The 24,961-nt window shown below is 37.0% G+C and overlaps 2 non-coding genes across 2 annotated transcripts; both read left to right on the top strand.

The window, feature by feature from the left end:
* The first annotated feature begins 203 nt into the window (after window positions 1-203).
* LOC112711596 (small nucleolar RNA R71) lies at window positions 204-311 on the top strand. The gene has a single exon (XR_003157544.1). It is a non-coding gene; the product is annotated as a small nucleolar RNA R71 (small nucleolar RNA).
* Window positions 312-20,388: 20,077 nt separating this feature from the next.
* On the top strand, window positions 20,389-20,497 carry LOC112712900 (small nucleolar RNA R71). Its single transcript, XR_003157962.1, has one exon. It is a non-coding gene; the product is annotated as a small nucleolar RNA R71 (small nucleolar RNA).
* Window positions 20,498-24,961: the final 4,464 nt, after the last annotated feature.

Here is a 24,961-nt window from a genome sequence, read left to right as displayed (position 1 = left end):
CCTTTCTTCTAATTCGTCCCATTGTTCACAGGATTCCTTTCAGAAGTGTGCATGAATTGGTTATTTGCAACCATTTCGATGAGTTCTTGAGCTTCTGCAGGCGTCTTCTTCAGATGAAGAGATCCTCCAGCAGAGCTATCCAATGACATCTTGGATAGTTCAGACAGACCATCATAGAAGATACCTATGATGCTCCATTCAGAAAGCATGTCAGAAGGACACTTTCTGATCAATTGTTTGTATCTTTCCCAAGCTTCATAGAGGGATTCACCTTCCTTCTGTCTGAAGGTTTGGACTTCCACTCTAAGCTTACTCAATTTTTGAGGTGGAAAGAACTTTGCCAAGAAGGCATTGACTAGCTTTTCCCAAGAGTTCAGGCTTTCTTTAGGTTGTGAGTCCAACCATATCCGAGCTCTGTCACTTACAACAAAAGGGAATAGCATAAGTCTATAGACCTCAAGGTCAACCCCATTGGTCTTGACAGTGTCACAGATTTGCAAGAATTTAGCTAAAAACTGATGAGGATCTTCCAATGGAAGTCCATGGAACTTGTAATTCTGTTGCATTAGAGAAACTAATTGAGGCTTAAGCTCAAAGTTGTTTGCTCCAATGGCAGGGATAGAGCTGCTTCTCCCATAGAAGTCGGGAGTAGGTGCAGCAAAGTCACCCAGCACCTTCCTTGCATTGTTGGCATTGTTGTTATTTTCGGCTGCCATGTCTTCTTCTTTGAAGAATTCTGTTAGGTCCTCTACAGAGAGTTGTGCTTTAGCTTCTCTTAGCTTTTGCTTCAAGGTCCTTTCAGGTTCAGGGTCAGCCTCAACAAGAATGCCTTTGTCTTTGCTCCTGCTCATGTGAAAGAGAAGAGAACAAAAAAATATGGAATCCTCTATGTCACAGTATAGAGATTCCTTGAGATGTCAGAGGAAAAGAAAAATAGAAGGAAGAGGTAGAAGAATTCGAACTTAGAAAGATAGAGTTCGAATTGTACATGTTAGTCCAAAATAGAAGGATGTGAGAAGAGGGGAAGAAATTTTCGAAAATAAATTAAAAAGATTTTAAAAATATTTTGAAAATTGATTGATGATTTTCAAAAACTAAGATTGAGAAAGAAGTAAAGTGATTTTTGAAAAAGATTTTGAAATTAGAAATAAAAAAGAAATGATTGAAAACTTATTTTGAAAAAGATGTGATTAAAAAGATATGATTGAAAATATATAGTTTTAAAAAGATATGATTGAGAAGATATGATTGAAAAACAATTTAAAAAAGATTTGATTTTTAAAATCAATGACTTGGCTAATCAAGAAAAGATATGATTCAAACATTAAACCTTTCTCAATAGAAAATGCAACATACTTGAAATGTTGAATCAAATCATTAATTGTTAGCAAGTATTTTTGAAAATGGAAAGAAATTGATTTTGAAAATATATGATTGAAAAGATATGATTTGAAAAAGATTTGATTTTGGAAAATTATGAAAACTTGAAAAAATTTGCATTAAAAACAAAATCTTCTCTCTTGTGCCATCCTGGCGTTAAACGCCCAGAATGGTATCCATTCTGGCGTTTAACGCCCAAAATGCTACCCTTTTGGGCGTTAAACGCCTAGCCAGGTATCCTGGCTGGTGTTTAAACGCCAGTTTTTCTTCTTCACTGGGCGTTTTGAACGCCCAGCTTTTTCTGTGTAATTCCTCTGCTGTATGTTTTGAATCTTCAATTCTCTATATTATTGACTTGAAAAGACACAAATTAAAAATTTTTTGGTTTTTAATGATGAGGAAAAATCAAAATGCAACTAAAATCAAATAAACAATGCATGCAAGACACCAAACTTAGAAGTTTGTATACTACTGACACTAACAAATTGAGAATGCATATGAGAAACAACAAAACACACAAAACAAGAGAATTTAAAGATCAGAGCAAGTAAATCATCAAGAACAACTTGAAGATCAATGAAGACACATGATAAATGCAAGAAGAACAGAAACATGCAATTGACACCAAACTTAAAATGAGAAACTAGACTCAAACAAGAAATATTTGTAAATTTTTTTTGGTTATTTTTTTTTTCGAAAATTATATGGAGAAGAAAATAAAGAGATTCAAAATTTTTAATAAGAATTCTAGGAATCATGCAATGTTAGTCTAAAGCTTTAGTCTAAAGGAATTAGACATGGCTAGCCAAGCTTCAGCAGGACATTGCATTCAAGAGCTAAATTGATGAAGATCAATCAGCTTTGGTAATGATAAGAACATCACCTTGAAACACTAGAATTCATTCTTAAAAATTTTGAAAAATACCTAATCTAAGCAACAAGATGAACCGTCAGTTGTCCAAAATCAAACAATCCCCGGCAACGGTGCCAAAAACTTGGTGCACGAAATTGTGATCATCAATGGCGCCATCAACATGGTATGCTCAATTGTAATCTCAACTCTTTATCACAACTTCTCACAACTAACCAACAAGTGCACTGGGTCGTCCAAGTAATAAACCTTACGCGAGTAAGGGTCGATCCCACGGAGATTGTTGGTATGAAGCAAGCTATGGTCATCTTGTAAATCTCAGTCAGGTAGATTCAAATGGTTTTGGATGATTTATGAATAAAGCATAAAATAAAGATAGAGATACTTATGTAATTCATTGGTGAGAATTTCAGATAAGCATATGGAGATGCTTTGTCCATTCCGTCTCTCTGCTTTCCTACTGTCTTCATCCAATTCTTCTTACTCCTTTCCATGGCAAGCTGTATGTTGGGCATCACCGTTGTCAATGGCTACAGTCCCGTCCTCTCAGTGAAAATGTTCAACGCGCTCTGTCACAGCACGGCTATTCAGCTGTCGGTTCTCGATCATGTCGGAATAAAATCCAGTGATTCTTTTGCGTCTGTCACTAACGCCCCACAATCGCGAGTTTGAAGCTCGTCACAGTCATTCAATCCTTGAATCCTACTCAGAATACCACAGACAAGGTTTAGACCTTCTGGATTCTCAAGAATGCCGCCATCAATTCTAGTTTATACCACGAAGATTCTGATTAAGGGATCCAAGAGATATCCACTCAATCTAAGGTAGAACGGAGGTGGTTGTCAGGCACACGTTCATAGGTGAGAATGATGATGAGTGTCACAGATCATCACATTCATGAAGTTGAGGAACAAGTGATATCTTAGAACAAGAATAAGCTGAATTGAATAGAAGAACAGTAGTAATTGCATTAATACTCGAGGTACAGCAGAGCTCCACACCTTAATCTATGGTGTGTAGAAAATCTACCGTTGAAAATACATAAGAACAAGGTCTAGGCATGGCCGAATGGCCAGCCTCCCAAAGAGGGTTCAATCATAAAAACATGATCAAAAGATCAAAATACAATAGTAAAAGGTCCTATTTGTAGAGAACTAGTAGCTTAGGGTTTACAAAGATGAGTAAATGACATAAAAATCCACTTCCGGGCCAACTTGGTGTGTGCTTGGGCTGAGCATTGAAGCATTTTCGTGTAGAGACTCTTCTTGGAGTTAAACGCCAGCTTTTGTGCTAGTTTGGGCGTTTAACTCCCATTCTTGTGCCAGTTCCGGCGTTTTACGCCAGAATTCTTGAGCTGACTTGGAACGCCTGTTTGGGCCATCAAATCTCGGGCAAAGTATGGACTATTAAACATTGCTGGAAAGCCCAGAATGTCTACTTTCTAACGCAATTGAGAGCGCGCCAATTGGGCTTCTGTAGCTCCAGAAAATCCACTTCGAGTGCAGGGAGGTCAGAATCCAATAGCATCTGCAGTCCTTTTCAGCCTCTGAATCAGATTTTTGCTCAGGTCCCTCAATTTCATCCAGAAAATACCTGAAATCACAGAAAAATACACAAACTCATAGTAAAGTCCAAAAAAGTGAATTTTAACTAAAAACCAATAAAAATATAATAAAAACTAACTAAAACATACTAAAAATATACTAAAAACAATGCCAAAAAGCGTATAAATTATCCGCTCATCAATACGCGACTTTTCAAAATTTTGAACTCATGCATACGCGGAAGGCATGCGCACGCATGACCACCCTGTTTTGTTGAAATAAAATTTTAAGTTCTCAACCATTCTTCTAGCCTTTTAAACCTCTTTAAATCCTGTTATACGTCTAGAGCTGGTGTAATAGAAGGAATAGGAGTTAAGAATGAGACCTAGTGAGTCGAGGCAATGAAGTGAAGAAAGATAGATTGAATGTAATGCAAAATGATGATGATCGATTTTTATTGAGGATAATTTTGATAATGAAGGATGATGATGATGATGATTGATTTTAATTATGATTTTGACTGAATTAAAATGAGATTGAGGGGAATTTGATAATGAAATTGACTCGGATTGAGATATATCTGCGTGGGTAGATGTAGTGGCATTGTTCCACTTGCTCCAGGTTAGGGTTTGAGATTTTGGAGTAGATGCAAGGATGGTGGCTTTATCCCGCTTGCTCCCAATTTGTATTTGATCTTCTAGGGTAGATGCAAGGATGGTGGTTTTATCCCACTTGCTCCCAGAAGTTAACCCTCCATTGCAAGATATTGCTGATCACTTTGACCTTTCCGGATATTATTCCTTCGAGAGATGTAAATCCCTCTTGAGAGATGTGCCCACGCAGGAACTATCCAGGGTTAGTTACCAGACATGTCGGGCTTGCCTGTATAACTGACAAATGATATCATCGGCTATAGGATAGGCATACATCATTTGCATTTAATTGAATTGTTTGGGATTGCTACTTGTCTTGGCTTGTTTAGTTGTGTATATTAAGTGACTATGTGCTAATTGTTTTACCTGAATCTATTTGTGTATTACTTGTTTGTCTTGCTTGTATTTGAACATCTAAGAGATCCCTCATGCTGGTGTCAGTTGACACTGAGGGATATTCTATTTGGAGTTCGGAGAGTTGTGAAACTTTGAAGAAGGTGAAGTAGATTATAATCCCCTATGATAGTTACCTAATTATAGATTAGTGAGAACCTAAGATGGAACGACTGATATATGAGAGTTTAAGATTGCTTAGAGAGTTCCTATTACCTTATATCATATCTATTTGGCATTTTTACTGTGCTGAAAATGCATGGGTTGGGGGTTCTTATTCCGTATATATTCCTTATTTTTCATATGCAGCTCCTGGTGCTCTGTAGTAAGCTGGAGTATGTTTGGAGACGACGAAGTTTTGTTTGAATTCTATTTTGTATTTTGCTTAGATTTATCCCCGATTATTTTGGAAAAATTTAATAATGTATATGTATACATTTTCTTTAGAAACCTTGCCTACAGAGGATTGATTTATTTTGTGGAGAAATAGGAATTGCTATTAACTATTTTTCTTACTGTAACCCTAGCTGACCTAAACTTCACAAGTCGTGACAAGTGGTTATTATATATATATATATATATATATATATATATATATATATATATATATATATATATATTCTATTTTACTCTATTCTTCCTTTAAGTTTTTATTTTACCTCGCCTTTCCGAACACACTATATCTTTCGAGACGTGTGTGTTTCCGCTCGCGATTTTTTTTAGTTTCTCGTTTAATAATTTCTTATAACTATATATCTATCATAACTCCACCTCGAGTCGTACCAATTTATTGTCGTAGACTTATGACTCGAGCATAAGAATATGAATTGTAGGGTGCTACACACCTAGTCAGAGAACATATCCAGGGGCACATTCTCAGCATTTTCTTGTACCTCTCCCAAGCTTCATAGAGAGATTCTCCATCTTTCTATCTAAATGTCTAGATGGCCATTCTCAACTTTATCAACCTTTGAGGTGAGAAAAATATGGTTAAGAAATTGTTGACCAAATCATCCCATCTTGCTATGCTCTCCTTTCGTTGAGTTTCAAGCTAGTGCTTGGCCCGGTCCCTTACAGAGAATGGGAACAACAACAACAACAACAACAACAACAACCGGTAGACCTTAGCAGGGACTCCATTAGTTTTAACCGTGTCACATATTTGGAGAAAGTTGGAGATGTGCTGGTTAGGATCTTCTTGAGGACTCCAACAAAATTGGTAATTTTATTGTACCAAGGTAATGAGTTGGAGCTTCAATTCAAAGTTTTTGGCATTTACATTAGGTGTTACAATGCTACTACACAATTTCCAGGATTAGGAATACTAAAAAACCCAAGAGTCCTCCTAGCTGGATGGGCATTAATGACATCGTGTGCCATGGCATTATTTCAAGTTCTCTCTCAATGTCTTCTTCAATTTCTTCTTCAATTTTCTGGTCTCTAGCTTGCTTTCTTTGTTGCCAAAGGGTCCCTTTCAATTTTAGAATTGTATTGAAGAGGCTCTTTATCGTTATTGCTTTGCATAAACACTCAGGAAACAAAGAAATTCCTAGTGAGGTAAATAACGATAAATAAACAAAAAAAGGAGTCTAATCTTGGTAATCAATTAATTGATTTGTTGTTAATCTCAATTAATCATCGGCAATGGTGCCAAAAACTTGATGCGGATTTCACAAACTACTATCAGCAAGTGCACCGAGTCATATCAAGTAATACCAGAGGAGTGGGTTATCGTTCCAATGAGGATTAACGGATTAAGAAAGCGATGGCCAATTGATTAATCTAGTCAGACAACCAGAATTTAGGACTTTAGAATTTTAAGAAAAATACTTTTCATTCTCTACTTTAATCATGCAAGATGTATCTATGGAAAATCATTAGTAATCAAATCCCAATCCCATTGTAATTCAATTTCTGTTAACTTAATAAACCATCAATTCCTTTGTTAACTGATTATGAAAAGAGGTGAAGTATGTTCGCTGATTTAGAAACCACATAATTCACAAAAGTTAACCCTAGTTGATTCGATGTCACTTATCAAGTCTAGTTTCAAAACCTAAAGAATTGTGAGAAGAGTTTTCAAGCTTAATTCCAAAAACAAACTTTTCCAATATGATAATTAGAATTCAGTTAAAATTAGAACTATTTTCCAATAGATTCAAACCTTTGTGATGAAGAAGGAAAACTCTTTTTTGAGAAAATATCAATACATTAATCAAAAGAAGAAAAGATATAAAATTAGTCCATTAGAATCAATAGAGCTCCTAACCTTAACCAAGGAGATTAGTGACTCATGCTAAGCTTTAGAATCACCAACAAAGTATGAAAAACGGCCAAAAAGTCCCGTCAAAGTTTTTTAGGAGCCTTTTATACTAAACCTCAACCAAAACCTAAAATTCAAATTCAATCTTTATTAAGATAAAACCAAATCAAATCTTCCCCAATTAATCTTCCACTCCCATTGTGATTCCGGTCCAAAGCTTAGTAATTCAATCCTTCAACAATGCAATGTGGTCTTGGTGATACATTCTTTCTCATCTTATTTCTTTAATTTATTAATTATTGCTTGCACTTTATTCATTTGTTTAAGTCTTCATTCCTTTATAAGCTTAATTGTTATTTCATTCCTGGTTCCAATTAATTCATTGCTAGTACATTTACCTCATTGCCACTTTATCTAATTCTCTGTTTATGTTCTTTTATTGCCTTTAGTTACTTTAATTCTTGTTATTTACATTTTCATCATTTACATTCAAGTCATTTATTACTTTTATTTACTACTTTCTCAAATCATTTAACTTTCAGTTTACCTCTCTTGATTAATCATCATTCAAACATGAATCATCTAACCAGAATGATCAATTGATCATTACTTGCTTAATCCATTAATCCTTATGAGAACGATAACTCACTAGTGCACGAAATTGTGTATGCCAATATTAATGGACTATTTCTCACAGCTTCGCACAACTAACCAGCAAGTGCATTGGGTCGTCCAAGTAATAACTTACATGAGTAAGGGTCGAATTTCACGGAGATTGTTGGCTTGAAGCAAGCTATGGTTATCTTATTATTCTTAGTCAGGATATAATATCAATAATAATTTTTAGTTTTAATTGTAAAAAGAATAAAAGGGCATAAATAAATAACTGTTACGCAGTAATGGAGAATATGTTGGAGTTTTGGAGATGCTTTGTCTTCTGAATTCCTGCAACATAATGTTTTCTCACTTTCACAAATGCAAGGCTCCTTCCATGGCAAGCTGTATGTAGGGCATCACTGTTGTCAATGGCTACTTCCCATCCTCTCAGTGAAAATGGTCCAAATGCTCTGTCACAGCACGGCTAATCATCTGTTGGTTCTCGATCATGTCGGAATAGAATCCATTGATTCTTTTGTGTTTGTCATCATGCCCAACAATCATGAGTTTGAAGCTCGTCACAGTCATCCAATCCTTGAATCCTACTCAGAATACCACAGACAACATTTAGACCTTCCGGATTCTCAAGGATGCTGCCAATGAATTCTAGCTTATACCACGAAGATTCTGATTAAGGAATCTAAGAGATACTCATTCAATCTACTGTAGAACGGAGGAGGTTGTCAGGCACACGTTCATGGATTGAGGAAGGTGATGACTGTCACGGATCATCACCTTCTTCATAGTGAAGCGCGAATGAACATCTTAGATAGGAACAAGCGTATTTGAATGGAAAACAGAAATAATTGCATTAATTCATCGAGACGCTACAGAGCTCCTCACCTCAAGAATGGAGTTTAGAGACTCATGCCGTCAAGAGATATATAATTCAGATCTAAAATTGTCATGAGATACAAAATAGGTCTCTAAAAGTTGTTTAAATACTAAACTAGTAACCTAGGTTTACAGAAAATGAGTAAACTAAGATGGATAGTGCAGAAATCCACTTCTGGGGCCCACTTGGTGTGTGCTAGGGCTGAGACTTAAGCTTCTCACGTGCCTGGGCTGTTTCTGGAGTTGAACGCCAGGTTGTAACCTGTTTCTGGCGTTGAACTCTAACTTGCAACCTGTTTCTGGCGCTGAACGCCAGACTGCAACATGGAACTCGCGTTGAACGCCAATTTACGTCATCTATCTTCCCGCAAAGTATAGACTATTATATATTTCGGGAACGCCCTGGATGTCTAATTTCCAACCCAATTGAGAGCGCACCAATTGGACTCCTGTAGCTCCAAATAATCCATTCCGAGTGCAGGGAGGTCAGAATCCAACAGCATCAGCAGTCCTTTTTCAGCCTAAATCAGATTTTTACTCAGCTCCCTCAATTTCAGCCAGAAAATACCTGAAATTACAGAAAAACACAAAAACTCATAGTAAAGTCCAGAAATATGAATTTTGCCTAAAAAATAATAAAATTATACTAAAATCTACATGAAATTATCCCCAAAAAGCATATAAAATATCCATTCATCACTCACTCACCGTGGTATTACTTGATGCGACTCGGTGCACTTGCCGAATTTTATATGTGTATCAAGTTTTTGGCGTCGTTTCTGGGGATTAATGGTGATTCAAAAACTTAATATAATTTAAATCGACAAGTGCACTGAGTCACATCAAGTAATACCACGATATGTGGGTTATCATTTCCATGAGAATTAATGGATTAAGCAAGCAGTGATCAAGTGATTATTCTAGTTAGACAATTTAAATATGTATAATGAACAATTGGTAAAATAAGCTGGAATTTAAATGACTTGATGAAGAAGTAAATGAAAGCAATAAAATGATAAGAATATAAATGACGAAAATATAAATGACTAAAATCTTAAAGTGCAGGAATATAAATGACTGAAATCTAAATGGCAAAAATTAAAGTAATCATAAGCAATAGCAAAATGCAAAGAAAAGAATCAACATAATTGCATCAGTGAAAAAAAAACTCTAAAGCTTGAGAAGAAAATAATAATGGGAAGAACATTGGGTTAGAGAGATATTGAATCCTTAGGATCAAGAGCTTTTCATCTCCACTTCAATCATGCAATTCATGATCTCTTGAAAAATTATAAGTAATTGAATTCCAATTTTTTAGTAATTCAATTTCTCTTAATTTGATTAATTGCCAATTCCTTGATCAATTACTCATGAGGAGAGATGAAGCACCTGTACTATCACTTTTTAATTTGTTGGAGGTATGCGTGCTTCAAATCATATTAAAAAAGTTACAAACTACTATACAATTACATTCGTCTTTGATGATAATTTACGGTAAAATTATACTTCAATCTTTAAAAATATTTATGAAATAATACTTTAATAATTTTCATCAACAATTATTCAAGTTTTAATAATTCATTTTACTATATATAAGAATAAAGGTAATGATGTATATGTACATTTAAATGCTAAGTACATCGCATAAAAATTCAGATAAACCAAGAATGCAATCATGTATTAAAATTAAAACTAGTCCATATTAGGGCAATTTACTAATATAAATAAAATGCAACCCAATATTACCAAAATGCACAAAATAAAAAATGGATACTAAAATGCATTTTTTGCCTATTCTATGTAAACCGCGATAGGAGTTCCACGGTTTACACAATAAACGTAATCCCCTATAGAGGTGTCGCAGATTACGTGCAAGAGGAACTGTGCATAAACCGCGACAGAGGTGTCGCGGTTTACATGTTGGTTTGATTTGTACATAAACCGCGATAGGGGTGTAACGGTTTATGCATTACTATAAATATTTAATAGAAAAAAAATATTGCGTGAGGTTAACAAAAAGTACATGGTAAATAAAGTGTGAGGTTAACAAAAAACATACATTACATACACCTAATTCAAAAATAAAGTAAGTTCAAACACATATAATACAAAAGTACATGAAAAATCCCACATACATAGGTATCATAAATGGAAACATAATATAGTAAGCTATGGCCCCTGCCTATTCTCATCCTCGTCGGCCGAGTCATGTCCAAATACACCTAGAAGATGCGACCTTGTCACACATCGAGCGGCCCGTCTCACTCTGGGGGGCTTCTGGCGCTGTTGTGCTGGAGGCTTGATATGCGACCCTGTCCCATATGCAGATGCACGCGTCCCTTCCATGCCCAACCAAGTGTCATATGGACTGCTAGTAGGCTCATTCAGGTCTACATGTAGCTGGGGCTGGTACCCACGAGGGTCAGACATCTGTGGCTGATATCGCTGAATATCATCCATATATGGGCGGTAGCCTGATGCGTGAGCATCTTATCTATCTTTTCCTAGTAAATTTGCATCTAAATTGTTGAGTTTTATTTAGAATTAATTATATTTTAGCCACTGTGGATGCTATTTTGAGTTTTGTGCAATTTTATTCATTTTAGGTAGCATTCGGATGGATTTGATGAAGTTTCTGCAGAGAAACCAAAGGGATGACCAGCGAAGACCGATGCGGACGCATGGCTCACGCGACCATGCAGAATGGAGAAATCGCAATGACACGATCGCGTGCCTGACGCGAACGCGTGGACTGGAATCTGCACAAATGATGCGAACGCGTGGACGACACGGACGCGTCACATGCGCGATCTGCAATAATTCAAAAAATACTGGTTACGATTTCTGGGCTGTTTTTGACCCAGTTTTTAGCCCAGAAAACACCTATCAGAAACTGCAGAATGGACAAATCAAGTGGTCCCCACCCATAAACTGAAGATCTGTTAATTAATTCGAATTTAAATTCAAATCTTATCTTTTAGGAAAAGATATTATTTTTAATTTTTGATTTTAAACCTATTATGATTAGTAATAAATAGAAACTCTGTACATTTAGACAGGTACCAGATTGTTACCAGAACCCTTATTTTTCTTCTCTGAACCATGAGCAACTAATCCTTCATTGTTAAGGTTAGGAGCTCTATCTATTTGTATGGATTTATTCGTTTGATCTTTCTAATTTAATTCATGTCTTGATTTGTATTTCAATAATTATTTTCGCTCTTTACTTTATGAATATGGGTGGAATGGAAGTATGACCCATGTTCTAATTGAGTTCTTGTAAAACTTAGAAAAGCTCTTTACTTGAACAACAGCTTGAAAACATATTATACTGAATTTTAATTGTTTGTATTTAACAGGATACGTGACATATAATCCCCTTATTTTTGGATAATTAGAATTCTTTTGGCATATAAACTATAAATTGATCATCACCCTCTAATTGGAATTAATTGACCAAGGAATTGGCAATTAATGAACTTTAAGGATACTAGAAAGGTCTAAGGAATTAGGGTCTAGTCATATATAGTTTGCCATGAAATTAGATCTTGCATGATTAAAATAGTTAGTAAGAAAATAAATCTGGAAAAATAGATAACTCTGAAACCTTAACTGTTTTCTCAACATTTTATTCCCAACTCATTTATTTGTCTATCCCTTTGATATTCTGAGTTCGAACTTAAACCTTTTGAACATCTCAAAACCCTTTTCTGCTTGTCTGACTAAGCTTATCACTCAATAACTGTTGCTTAATCCATCAATCCTTGTGGGATCGACCCTTACTCACGTAAGGTATTACTTGGTACGACCCAGTGCACTTGTCGGTTAGTAAGTGTGGGTTATAAAATCCGCACCAAGTTTTTGGCGCCGTTGCCGGGGATTGATAGTGATTAACAACTATTAGTTGTTTGATTGCTTAGATTAGGCGTTTTAGTTTTAATTTTTATTTAAATATTGTTTTATTATTTTTCCAAAAAAAACTCTTTTTTTACGTTAATATTTTTTTTCTTTTTACACTTCCTTCTTTTTTCTTTTGTTCCCCCCTCCCCTGCCACGTTTTCCTTCTTTCTTTTCTTTTTGTTTTTTTTTTCTTTTCCTTTTATTAAAAAAAATAAAATAAAAAAATAAAAAAATAAAATTTCAAAAAATTTTTTTAATAAATAAATAACACCAATATTTTTCTTAATTTCTGAAATTAAGTTTGGTGTTGACTATTTATTATTTTTCTTCTATTTATTTTATTCAATATTTTTATCTCTTTATACAAAGTTATTTCACTGGGAATTCTCTGCACTCTGACGTAGAGATTCCCAATCTTTCTTGTTTTCTGTTTGTTTATGCACAGGAACAGAGACAAAGAACATCTCTTAGACTTTGATCCTGAACCTGAAAGGACTTTCAGGCGACATCTACAACAGGCAAAATTTTACAAGGCTGTAGAATCCACTATGAATGCTAACAATGCTGATAATCCCAATGCGGCAAACCCAAATGGGAATGAGCAACAAAGGAGAGTGCTTGGCTCCTACTCTTCTCCTACCGCAGATCTTTATGGAAAAAGCATCGTGGTGCCTCCAATTACTGTGAACAACTTTGAGTTGAAGTCTCAACTGGTCACCCTGGTGCAACAGAACTGCCAGTATCATGGTCTTCCCCAAGAAGACCCAAATCAATTCATTTCAAGTTTTCTGCAGATTTGTGATACTGTGAAGACAAACAGAGTGAACCCAGATATGTACAAACTAATGCTCTTCCCATTTGCTCTGAGGGATGGAGCAAAACTATGGCTAGATTCTCAACCCAAGGACAGTTTGGATACTTGGAACAAGGTGGTTACTGAGTTTCTCACAAAATTTTTCCCACCAAAGAAGCTGACTAAGCTTAGGATGGAGGTTCAGACCTTCAGACAGAAGGATGGTGAGACTCTGTATGAAGCTTAGGAGAGATACAAGCTACTGACTAGGCAATGCCCTCCAGACATGTTCTCCAAATGGACACAAATAGACATATTTTATGAAGGCTTAGGTGAAATATCCAAAATGTGCTTAGATAATTCTGCAGGAGGCTCATTGCACAAGAAGAAGACACCGGAGGAGACTATTAAGCTTATTGAATTGGTTGCTAGCAACCAATATTTATACTCCTCTAACAGGAATCTTGTGAACTCTGAAACCCTTCAAAAGAGAGGCGTGTTGGAAGTAGATGCTATTAATGCTCTTCTTGCTCAGAACAAGCTGATGTCTCAGCAAATAAATCTACTTACTCAACAGATGGGTGGCATGCAAGTCTCAGCTATCAACACCCAAAATCCACCATAGGAAGTCTCCTATGACACGGCAGGTAATTTTGTGCAAAATGATAATTATGATTATGCTCAACCTTCTTCTGAACAGGTGAATTACATGGAGAGTGGTCCTAGAAATCCCAACAATGACCCAAATTTTGGATGGAGGGATCAACCTCAGAGACCTCAGAACTCCAACAATAATTCTCAGGGCGGTTTCCAACAGAACAATGATTTGGAAGCAATATTGACAGGTTTTAGAAAGAAAACCAGAGCATCCATCAAGAACCTGGAGATTCAAATGGGTCAAATAGCCACCAGAGTTAATGAAATTGATCAGAGAACCACTAATAGCCTTCCTAGTAACACAATTCTAAATCCAAGAGAGGAATGTAAGGCTATCACTGTGATAAGTGGACAAGTGGCAAGTGCAAAAGCACAAGTTATGCAGGAAACCAGAGCCTCCATTAAAAATTTAGAACTGCTAGTGGGTCAACTGAGCAAGCAAATACTTGAGAGGTCTGCAAGTACATTTCAAGGTGATACAGTGGTGAACCCAGGAGAAGATTGCAAGGCTATTCAATTAAGAAGTGGTAAAGTAGCTGGTTCTGAGACCAAAGTCAATGAAGAGCCAGTTGAAAAGGATGCTCCAGAGGAGAAGAAGGAAGAAGTAGAGCACGCCCTCCAAAGCGTGCGGACAATCCATTCCCAGACTCTCTTGACACTTATGCTACACTGCCAAAGGCTCCTGAGTACAAGCCTAAGATGCCATATCCTCAGAGACTTCAAAAGGAGACCAAGGACAAGTGGTGGACGAAATTGTGATCACTGTTCTTTAAGTTGTATGAAATTATTATTGTGGCACCAGTTGAATTCACAACTCCGTTCAACTAACCAGCAAGTGTACTGGGTCGTCCAAGTAATAAACCTTACGTGAGTAAGGGTCGATCCCACAGAGATTGTTGGTATGAAGCAAGCTATGGTCATCTTGTAGATCTCAGTTAGTGAGTGGAATCATAGAGTCAAATGGAATTAAATTGGATAAATAAAATAAATAAAAGGGACAGAAATACTTATGTAAATCAATAGTGGGAATTTCAGATAAGCGAATGGAGATACTGTATGGCTCAAGGACGCCTACTTTCCTACTGCTTCAACTCAATCCTTCTTACTCCTTTCCATGGCAAGCTGTGTATAGGGGTTCACCATCAGCGGTGGCTACTTTCAATCCTCTCGGGAAAATGATCCTATGCGGCTGTCACTCGCATGGCTAATCGTCTGGAGGCATCACCCATGGTTGATGGCTACATCCCATCCTTGCAGTGAAAACTACGCTCACGCGCTCTGTCACAGCACGGCTAATCACTGGTTGGTTCCTGTGCCTACTGGAATAGAATCCCTTGATTCTTTTGCGTCTGTCACTAACGCCCAGCACTTGCAAGTTTGAAGCACGTCACAGTCATTCATTACCGGAATCCTACTCGGAATACCACAGACAAGGTGAGACTTTCCGGATTCCCAGGATCCTACTCGGAATACCACAGACAAGGTGAGACTTTCTGGATCCTCATAAATGCCGCCATCTATCTAGCTTATACCACGAAGATTCTGTTGGGGAATCTAAGAGATACACATTCAAGCTCTGTTGCATGTAGAACGGAAGTGGTTGTCAATCACGTGCGTTCATAAGTGAGAATGATAATGATCATCACTTTCATCATTACACTCATTATGTTCTTGGGTACGAATGAATATCTTGGAATAAGAATAAGAGAGATTTGAATAAAAGAAAATAGAATTGCATTAATACTTGAGGTACAGTAGAGCTCCACACCCTTAATCTATGGTGTGCAGAAACTCCACCGTTGAAGATACATAAGTGAAAGAGGTTCAGGCATGGCCGAATGGCCAGCCCTCTCCATGATCAAGTGACCAAATATTCAAGAGGTTAAACTGTCAAAAGATGTCTAATACAATAGTAACTTATCCTATTTATACTAGACTAGCTACTAGGGTTTACATGAGTAAGTATTTGATGCATAAATCCACTTCCGGGGCCCACTTGGTGTATGCTTGGGCTGAGCTTGATCAATCCACGAGCTGAGGCTTCTCTTGGAGTTGAACTCCGAGTTATGACGTGTTTTGGGCGTTCAACTCCGGATCATGACGTTTTTCTGGCATTTAACTCCAGACAGCAGCATGTACTTGGCGTTCAACGCCAAGTTACGTCGTCAATCTCCGAATAAAGTATAGACTATTATATAGTGCTGCAAAGCCCTGGATGTCTACTTTCCAACGCCGTTGAGAGCGCGCCAATTGGAGTTCTGTAGCTCCAGAAAATCCATTTCGAGTGCAGGGAGGTCAGATTCCAACAGCATTAGCAGTCCTTTTGTCAGCCTTCTTCAGAGTTTTGCTCAAATCCCTCAATTTCAGCCAGAATTTACCTGAAATCATAGAAAAACACACAAACTCATAGTAAATTCCAGAAATGTGAATTTAACATAAAAACTAATGAAAACATCCCTAAAAGTAGCTCAAACTTACTAAAAACTATCTAAAAATAATGCCAAAAAGCGTATAAATTATCCGCTCATCACAACACCAAACTTAAATTGTTGCTTGTCCCCAAGAAACTGAAAATCAAATAGGATAAAAGAAGAGAATATACTATAAATTTCAGAATATCAATGAATATTAATTATAATTAGATGAGCGGGACTTGTAGCTTTTTGCTTCTGAACAGTTTTGGCATCTCACTTTTTCCTTTGAAGTTCAGAGTGATTGGCGTCTCTGGGAACTTAGAATTTGGGATAGTGTTATTGACTCTCCTAGTTAAGCATGTTGATTCTTGAACACAGCTACTTATGAGTCTTGGCCGTGGCCCTAAGCACTTTGTTTTCCAGTATTACCACCGGATACACAAATGCCACAGACACATGACTGGGTGAACCTTTTCAGATTGTGACTCAGCTTTGCTAGAGTCCCCAGTTAGTGGTGTCCAGAGCTCTTAAGCACACTCTTTTGCTTTGGATCACGACTTTAACCACTCAGTCTCAAGCTTTTCACTTGGACCTTCATGACACAAGCACATGGTTAGGGACAGCTTGATTTAGCCGCTTAGGCCTGGATTTTATTTTCTTGGGCCCTTTTATCCATTGATGCTCAAAGCCTTGGATCCTTTTTACCCTTGCCTTTTGGTTTTAAGGGCTATTGGCTTTTTCTATTGCTCCTTCTTTTTCTTTCTATATTTTTTTTCGCCATTTTTTTTTCGCAAGCTTCCTTTTTCACTGCTTTTTCTTGCTTCAAGAATCAATTTCATGATTTTTTCAAATCATTAATAACATTTCTCTTTGTTCATCATTCTTTCAAGAGCCAACAATTTTAACACTCATAAACAACAAGATCAAAAATATGCACTGTTCAAGCATTCATTCAGAAAACAAAAAGTATTGCCACCACATCAATATAATTAAATTAAATTCAAGGATAAATTCGAAATTCATGTACTTCTTGTTCTTTTGAATTAAAACATTTTTCATTTAAGAGAGGTGAAGGATTAATGGATTTTATTCATAGTTTTAAGGCATGGTTACATACTAATGATCATGAAGTAGAGACATAAAACATAGATAAACACAACATTAAAAATCGAAAACAGAAAGAAATAAAGAACAAGGAATGAATCCACCTGAGTGAGGGTGGCGCCTTCTTGAAGGTCCAATGGTGCTTTTTGAGCTCCTCTATGTCTCTTCCTTGCTTCTGTTGAATGATTCCTAGTAATTTTGGTGTTTCTACTCTTAGTTGCTTCCAATATTTGTGTGGAGGATAACTTATTCCCTGAGGTATCTCAGGGATCTTTTGATTTGCAGCCACATGTTCTACCACTAAGCTATGACGGCTTATAGTCTTTCCATCTCCCAAGACTCAGAGGTGGAAGCTTTTGTCTTCCCATTGAGGTTTCTCTGGCCTTAGGTGCCATTAATGGTAATGGAAAAGCAAAAAAGCTATGCTTTTACCACACCAAACTTAAAATATTGCTCGCCCTCGAGCAAGAGAAGAAAGAAGAGAGGAAGAAGAAGAAGAAGAAAATGGAGGTGAGTGAGGGGAGATGGATTCGGCGATATGGGTGGGATTGGGTGGGAAAGAGAAGTTGAATTGTAAAGGTAGGTGGGGTGTATGGGGAAGAGTGGATAGATGTAGGTGGTGAAAAATAGAAGGAATGACCATGAATGGAAAGAGAGAGGGCGAGGTAGGTGGGGATCCTGTGAGGTCCACAGATCCTGAGATGATCCTGTGGGGTCCACAGGTCCTGAGGTGTCAAGGAATTCCATCCCTGCACCAAATAGGCATGTAAATTGCCTTGGCACACCATTCTGGCGTTTAAACGCCCATTGGTGCACGTTCTGGGCGTTCAACGCCCATGTAAAGCATGTTTCTGGCGTTGAACGCCAGTTTCATGCTTGTTACTGGCGTTCAGCGCCAGTTTTTCCTCTCTGGGCACATTCCTGGCGTTCAGCGCCAGGATGTTGCTTGTTTCTGGCGTTCAGCGCCAGAATGGTGCTCTGCTCTGGCGTTGAACGCCGGCCAGATGCACCTTACTGGCGTTGAACGCCAGCCCGTGCGTCCTCTAGGGTGAAAAATTTTTTTCTTCTATTTTTGACTCTGTTTTTAATTTTTTTGATTTTTTCGTGACTCCTCATGATCATGTACCTAATAAAACACAAAATAACAATAAAAATAAAATTAGATAAATAAAATTGGGTTGCCTCCCAACAAGCGCTTCTTTAATGTCAATAGCTTGACAGTGGCTCTCATGGAGCCACAAGGTGATCAGGTCAATGTTAGTGTAGTCCCAACACCAAACTTAGAGTTTGGATATGGGGTCTTAACACCAAACTTAGAGTTTGGTTGTGGCCTCACAACACCAAACTTAGAGTTTGACTGTGTGGGTTCTTCTTGACTCTGAACTGAGAGAAGCTCTTCATGCTTACTCTCTTCTGTCACAGAGGGATGGCCATGTTCTTTAAACACAAGGTAGTCCCCATTCAATTGAAGGACTAACTCACCTCTGTTGACATCTACCACAGCTTCTGCTGTGGCTAGGAAAGGTCTTCCAAGGATGATGCAATCATCCTCTTCCTTCCTAGTGTCTAAGATTATGAAATCAGCAGGGATGTAAAGGCCTTCAACCTTTACTAGCACGTCCTCTACTATTCCATAAGCTTGTCTCAATGACTTATCTGCCAATTGCAATGAGAACAAGGCAGGTTGTACCTCAATGATCCCCAGCTTCTCCATTACAGATAGTGGCATAAGATTTATCCCTGACCCCAGATCACATAGAGCTTTTTCAAAGCTCATGGTGCCAATGGTACAAGGTATTAAAAACTTTCCAGGATCTTGTTTCTTTTGAGGTAGAGTTTTCTGAATCCAAGTATCTAGTTCACTAATGAGCAAGGGAGGCTCACTTTCCCAAGTCTCATTACCAAACAACTTGGCATTCAGCTTCATGATAGCTCCTAAATATTGAGCAACTTGCTCTCCAGTCACATCTTCATCCTCTTCAGAGGAAGAATAATCTTCAGAGCTCATGAATGGCAGAAGGAGATTTAATGGAATCTCTATGGTCTCTGTATGAGCCTCAGATTCCTTTGGATCCTTAATAGGAAACTCCTTCTTGCTTGAAGGACGTCCCAGGAGGTCTTCCTCACTAGGATTTTCGTCCTCCTCCTCCCTAGTGCATTCGGCCACTTTGATTAAATCAATGGCCTTGCACTCTCCTTTTGAATTCTCTTCTGTATTGCTTGGGAGAATACTGGGAGGAGTTTCAATAACTTTCTTACTCAGCTGGCCCACTTGTGCCTCCAAATTTCTAATGGGGGATCTTGTTTCATTTATGAAACTGAAAGTGGCTTTTGACAGATCAGAGACAATATTGGCTAAATTAGAAGTGTTTTGTTCTGAATTCTCTGTCTGTTGCTGAGAAGATGATGGATATGGCTTACTATTGCTCAGCCTATTGCGTCCACCATTGTTAAAGCCTTGTTGAGGCTTTTGTTGATCCTTCCAGGAGAAATTTGGGTGATTTCTCCATGATGGGTTATAGGTGTTTCCATAAGGTTCACCCATGTAATTAACCTCTGCCATGGCAGGGTTCTCACGATCATAAGCTTCTTCAGAAGCTGCCTCTCTAGTACTGTTGGATGCATGTTGCAATCCATTCAGATTTTGAGAGATTATGTTGACCTGTTGATTCAACATTTTGTTCTGAGCCAATATGGCATTCAGAGCATCAATTTCAAGAACTCCTTTCTTATGAGGTATCCCATTATTCACGGAATTCCTCTCAGAGGTGTACATGAACTGGTTGTTTGCAACCATGTCAATGAGTTCTTGAGCCTCTTCAGGAATTTTCTTCAGGTGAATAGATCCACCTGCAGAATGGTCCAATGACATTTTCGAAAATTCAGATAGACCATAATAGAATATATCTAATAGGGTCCATTCTGAAAACATGTCAGATGGACATCTTTTGGTCAACTGCTTGTATCTTTCCCAAGCTTCATAGAGGAATTCACCATCTTTTTGCTTAAAGGTTTGAACATCCACTCTCATCTTGCTCAGCTTTTGAGGAGGAAAGAATTTATCCAAGAAGGCAGTGACCAGCTTATCCCAGGAGTCCAGGCTATCCTTAGGTTGTGAATCCAACCATATTCTAGCTCTGTCTCTTACCGCAAAAGGGAAAAGCATGAGTCTGTAGACTTCAGGATCAACTCCATTCGTCTTTACAGTCTCACAGATCTGCAAGAACTCAGTTAAAAACTGATAAGGATCTTCAGATGGAAGTCCATAAAACTTGCAGTTTTGTTGCATTAATGCAACTAGTTGAGGCTTAAGCTCAAAGTTATTGGCTCCAATGGCAGGAATGGAGATGCTTCTTCCATCAAACTTGGATGTTGGCTTTGTGAAGTCACCAAGCATTCTCCTTGCATTATTATTATTATTATTTTCGGCTGCCATCTCCTTCTCTTGTTCGAAAATTTCTGAAAGGTTACCTTTAGAATAATTTAATTTAGCTTCTCTTAATTTTCTCTTCAGAGTCCTTTCAGGTTCTGGATCAACTTCAACAAGAGTACCTTTTTCCCTGTTCCTGCTCATATGAAAGAGAAGAAAACAAGAAAAGAAAGAGGAATCCTCTATGTCACAGTATAGAGATTCCCTTATGTTAGTAGAAGAAGAAAGGGGTATAAGAAAGAAGAAGGAAGGATTCGGATTTTTGGATGAAGAGAGGTGAAGAGAAGTGTTAGTAATTAAATAATTAAATAGAATAAGAAAGGAGAGGGAGAATTTCGAAAATAATTTTGAAAAAGAGGTTAGTAATTTTCGAAATTCAAAGACAAAATATAATTAAAATTAAAATTTTAAAACAAAAAGAATTTTTGAAAAAGAGAGGGAGAATTTTCGAAAATTAGAGAGGGATAGGTAGTTAGTTGGTTTTGAAAAAGATAAGAAATAAACAAAAAGTTGGTTAGTTGATTGAAAAAGATTTGAAATCAAATTTTGAAAAAGATAAGAAGATAAGGAGTTAGATAAGATATTTTGAAATCAAATTTTGAAAAAGATAAAATTTTTGAAAAAGATAAGATAAAAGATAAAAAGATATATTTGAAAAGATTTAATTTTAAAAATAATTTCACTAACAAGAAGCTACAAGATAAGATTCTAGAACTTAAAGATTGAACCTTTCTTAACAAGAAAGTAACAAACTTCAAATTTTTGAATCAATCACATTACTTGTTAGCTAATTTTCGAAAATTTGATATAAAGATAAGAAAAAGATTTTGAAAATTAATTTTTTAAAATTTTTGAAAATAATAAAAAAAATGAAAAATATATGATTTTTGAAAAAGATTTTGAAAAGATAAGATTTTTAAAATTGAAATTTTGACTTGACTTGTGTGAAACAACTAATTTTGAAAGATTTTTGACCAAGTCAACCCAAAATTTCGAAATTTTGGAGGAAAATAAGGAAAAGATATTTTTTTTATTTTTGAATTTTTAATTATGAGAGAGAAAAACAACAAAAATACTCAATGCATGAAATTTTTAGATCAAAGCAATGAATGCATGCAAGAATGCTATGAATGTCAAGATGAACACCAAGAACACTTTGAAGATCATGATGAACATCAAGAACATAATTTTTGAAAAATTTTTGATGCAAAGAAAACATGCAAGACACCAAACTTAGAAATTTTTAATGCATGAAAATTATGAATGCAAAGATGCACATGAAAAACAAGAAAAGACACAAAACAAGAAATCATCAAGATCAAACAAGAAGACTTGTCAAGAACAACTTGAAGATCATGAAGAACACTATGAATGCATGGATTTTTCGAAAAAAAATGCAAGAAAAATTTTTAAAAGCATGCAATTGACACCAAACTTAAAAATTGACTCAAGACTCAAACAAGAAACACAAAATATTTTTGATTTTTATGATTTTCTAATTTTTTTGTATTTTTATTATTTTTTTTTTCGAAAATATTTTTGGAAAAATGAAAAATAAAAGAAAAAATTTTTGAAAAATATTTTTGAAAAGAAAATTACCTAATCTGAGCAACAAGATGAACCGTCAGCTGTCCATACTCGAACAATCCCCGGCAACGGCGCCAAAAACTTGGTGGACGAAATTGTGATCACTGTTCTTTAAGTTGTATGAAATTATTATTGTGGCACCAGTTGAATTCACAACTCCGTTCAACTAACCAGCAAGTGTACTGAGTCGTCCAAGTAATAAACCTTACGTGAGTAAGGGTCGATCCCACAGAGATTGTTGGTATGAAGCAAGCTATGGTCATCTTGTAGATCTCAGTTAGTGAGTGGAATCATAGAGTCAAATGGAATTAAATTGGATAAATAAAATAAATAAAAGGGACAGAAATACTTATGTAAATCAATAGTGGGAATTTCAGATAAGCGAATGGAGATACTGTATGGCTCAAGGACGCCTACTTTCCTACTGCTTCAACTCAATCCTTCTTACTCCTTTCCATGGCAAGCTGTGTATAGGGGTTCACCATCAGCGGTGGCTACTTTCAATCCTCTCGGGAAAATGATCCTATGCGGCTGTCACTCGCATGGCTAATCGTCTGGAGGCATCACCCATGGTTGATGGCTACATCCCATCCTTGCAGTGAAAACTACGCTCACGCGCTCTGTCACAGCACGGCTAATCACTGGTTGGTTCCTGCGCCTACTGGAATAGAATCCCTTGATTCTTTTGCGTCTGTCACTAACGCCCAGCACTTGCAAGTTTGAAGCACGTCACAGTCATTCATTACCGGAATCCTACTCGGAATACCACAGACAAGGTGAGACTTTCCGGATTCCCAGGATCCTACTCGGAATACCACAGACAAGGTGAGACTTTTCGGATCCTCATAAATGCCGCCATCTATCTAGCTTATACCACGAAGATTCTGTTGGGGAATCTAAGAGATACACATTCAAGCTCTGTTGCATGTAGAACGGAAGTGGTTGTCAATCACGTGCGTTCATAAGTGAGAATGATAATGATCGTCACTTTCATCATTACACTCATTATGTTCTTGGGTATGAATGAATATCTTGGAATAAGAATAAGAGAGATTTGAATAAAAGAAAATAGAATTGCATTAATACTTGAGGTACAGCAGAGCTCCACACCCTTAATCTATGGTGTGCAGAAACTCCACCGTTGAAGATACATAAGTGAAAGAGGTTCAGGCATGGCCGAATGGCCAGCCCTCTCCATGATCAAGTGACCGAATATTCAAGAGGTTAAACTGTCAAAAGATGTCTAATACAATAGTAACTTATCCTATTTATACTAGACTAGCTACTAGGGTTTACATGAGTAAGTATTTGATGCATAAATCCACTTCCGGGGCCCACTTGGTGTATGCTTGGGCTGAGCTTGATCAATCCACGAGCTGAGGCTTCTCTTGGAGTTGAACTCCGAGTTATGACGTGTTTTGGGCGTTCAACTCCGGATCATGACGTTTTTCTGGCGTTTAACTCCAAACAGCAGCATGTACTTGGCGTTCAACGCCAAGTTACGTTGTCAATCTCCGAATAAAGTATAAACTATTATATATTGCTGCAAAGCCCTGGATGTCTACTTTCCAACGCCGTTGAGAGTGAGCCAATTGGAGTTCTGTAGCTCCAGAAAATCCATTTCGAGTGCAGGGAGGTCAGATTCCAACAGCATTAGCAGTCCTTTTGTCAGCCTTCTTCAGAGTTTTGCTCAAATCCCTCAATTTCAGCCAGAATTTACCTGAAATCACAGAAAAACACACAAATTCATAGTAAAGTCCAGAAATGTGAATTTAACATAAAAACTAATGAAAACATCCCTAAAAGTAGCTCAAACTTACTAAAAACTATCTAAAAACAATGCCAAAAAGCGTATAAATTATCCGCTCATCAACAAGCAGTTTTCAAAGTTCTTGGAAATCTTCAAAAAGTTACAAATTAATATTCTTTTTGCTAAGGTTTTGGAGCAAATGCATATCTATGCCAAATTCATGAAGGAGCTGTTGTCAAAGAAAAAGCGTTTAAAGGGAGATGAGACAGTAGTCCTGACTAAGGAATGTAGTGCTGTCATTCAAAATAACTTGCTAAGGAATATGCCAGATCCAGGGAGCTTCCAAATTCCATGCACCATTGGGAGCATGATGAGCGGATAATTTATACGCTTTTTAGCATTATTTTTAGTATGTTTTTAGTATATTTTAGTTAGTTTTTATTATATTTTTATTAGTTTTTATTTAAAATTCACTTTTCTGGAATTTACTATGAGTTTGTGTGTTTTTCTATGATTTCAGGTATTTTCTGGCTGAAATTGAGGGACCTGAGCAAAAATCTGATTCAGAAGTTGAAAAAGGACTGCAAATGCTGTTGGATTCTGACCTCCCTGCACTCGAAATGGATTTTCTGGAGCTACAAAAGCTCAATTGGCGCGCTCACAATTGCGTCAGAAAGTAGACATCCTGGGCTTTCCAGCAATATATAATAGTTCATACTTTGCCCGAGATT

This window comes from Arachis hypogaea, chromosome 1, assembly GCF_003086295.3.
Source record: "Arachis hypogaea cultivar Tifrunner chromosome 1, arahy.Tifrunner.gnm2.J5K5, whole genome shotgun sequence".
NCBI lineage: Eukaryota > Viridiplantae > Streptophyta > Magnoliopsida > Fabales > Fabaceae > Arachis > Arachis hypogaea.
Note: the sequence above shows the minus strand (reverse complement) of the source record. Positions and strands in the feature narration are given on the sequence as shown.